Genomic DNA, 2,506 nt, shown 5'->3' with positions numbered 1-2,506 from the left:
CATGATGACCTAGTCGCTGCACTGTGTGTTGTCAGAGATAAGAAGTCTACCCACTTATGATGGCTTGAATGATGTGGATGTGTTTCTGGATGCATTTGAGAACGAAGTACCAGAGAAGCAGTGCTTCTAGGCTTTGGAATGGGCACTGCGCGCTACGCCTACGAGGTGGTAGGCAGGGAAAATTTTAAGAAGCCCCCCTAAATTTGCATGTATAATAAATGGGCGAATCTCCATGGTATATAGGAAAAATGGAAGGCGATTTTATCAATAATATGATATGTATATATAATTTTTTGGCGAATCTCTCACTAGGCATGGCGAATATTTTACTCAATTATAAAATCTTGTGTTTATTGAATACACAAATGAAATCATTGCATTTCTTTAAAATATCTTTTGAAATCAAAATTACCGAAATTACATATCGATAACCTAGTGGGTGTAGGATAAAATTCACCTGTTCCATTCACAGAAAGCATGAGAAAAAACCTAATACTATATATAAAACCAAGAAAAATTCAAATTCATCACTTCTAGGGACCTCGTAACCACCCTGCCAATACACAAGTATGTTCCTGTTTACAATTAGAAAAATTACCCAAATTACAATCTGTTTACTCCAGCGTATGTTGGAAAGTTATAGAAGGATGACTAGTGCAATCAATCCATTCCTTTTAGCCCTGGATTTGTTTCAATTTAAAATAGAAGTATACAAATATACTTGTCCAATGTCTCTGCTTTAACCATTCGCCTTAAGATTTTTTTACAATATAATTTCCTAAGTCTATTTAATATCTTCATTATCATAAAAACCAACCTATATCCATGTTAACTCCACATCTACCACTCTTACGAGGATGAAATCTATTTATCCCTTTGAGCACTTGGTAGATACAGAATTAAGATGGATCTAAGATGATAGAATTTCCCCTTTAAATAGTCTATGCTCACATGAATACCATGGTATTACCATGGGTCAATACCATGGGTTATCATAAACCTGGAGCTTAAAAATTACTATTAGTAATTTATAAAAATTAATAAAATTAATAGTTGATTTTTATTTTATTTTTTATTTTAACCAAGCTAAAATGTTTAACATACATTAAATTACAACATCCATTTTTACTCTTGATCGGATCAAATATTTTTCACTCTATGCTAGTTTGCATATCACGATATTTGATACCTCTCAGGGGTTAGTAGATCCAGAGTAAAGATGGATCTATGCTGGTTTAATTCCCCCATTTAAATAGGCTACATTCCAGGTGAATACCATGGGTCAATACCATGTGCCATTTTAATTGTTATTAATACTAATATTAGGGTTAATAATGTATTTTTCCATGGTATTAATAACAATCTAGTCCATGGTATTTGTCCCATAGTATTTTGCCCATAGGTTTTACCTGAATATAACACATTTTTTGAGTGTTCGTAAATATAAGGTGACTTATGGAGTAAATATAAAAAAATGTTTTATTTGTTTACCATACCTCTCGTTTATTTATATTTTTATTAATTTACCATACCTCTTTTACAAATATGGTATTTGGCCCATAGGATTCACTTAAATAAAACCTCTATCTTGAGCCTTCATAAATAGAATGAGAGTTATGGACTAAATATAAAAAGAGGTTTTATTTATTTACCATGCGTCTAGTTTATTTATATTTTTATTTATCTACCATACTTTTTGAGTAAGTATAAAAAGACGTTTTATTTATTTACCATACCTCCACTTTACTTATATTTTTATTTGTTTACACCCTTGCATGTATATAAGGTGACTTACAGAGTAAATATAAAAAATGTTTTATTTATTTACCATACCTCTCATTTATTTATATTTTTATTAATTTACCATACCTCTTTTATAAATATGGTATTTGGGCATTTGGCCCATAGGATTCACTTAAATAAAACCTATTCTTGAAAATGGGCGAATGGATTCACTTAAATAAAACCTATTCTTGAAAATGGGCTAATGGAAGGTTGTAACTCCTAATTTCAAGGGCTAAATTTACCTTTTTTACCCTCTCCCTTAAAATAAGGTGGGCTATTTGAGGTGAATTTTAAAAATGTACTATGATACAAAATATTCGCCCACTAAAAATTTAAAACCCCTTAATTTCGCCAAAGGGCGAACATTCGCCCCTAAAATTTTCTATGGTGGTGGGGTACACATAAGGCCAACTTTGACGATTGGCATGAGTGTAGGAGGATGATGTGAACATGCTTTGGGAAGCGAAGCTACGAGTGACGGACAATTATGATGGGATGGATGATATCCATGCACACTTGGCCAAATGGGCTAAGGCCTATGGAGTAAAGTCCCAACCTGAATGGGTGCACTTGTTTTGTCACATCTTGGATGTCATCCTGATGAACTGGCACTTGGAGACAGAGCTCCTCCATGGAACAGGTGAATGGGATATTTTGCATGAAGGATTCATAATGAAATTCAGCTTCGAAGAGGGGTTTGATTGTATTTATGAAGAGCTAC

The sequence above is a fragment of the Pinus tabuliformis genome, chromosome 2_1, assembly GCF_031772625.1.
Source record: "Pinus tabuliformis cultivar Carrire ecotype Pingquan chromosome 2_1, CPIR1, whole genome shotgun sequence".
Taxonomy (NCBI): Eukaryota; Viridiplantae; Streptophyta; class Pinopsida; order Pinales; family Pinaceae; genus Pinus; species Pinus tabuliformis.
The sequence above is the reverse complement of the archived record's forward strand: the minus strand, read 5'-3'. Positions refer to the sequence as shown.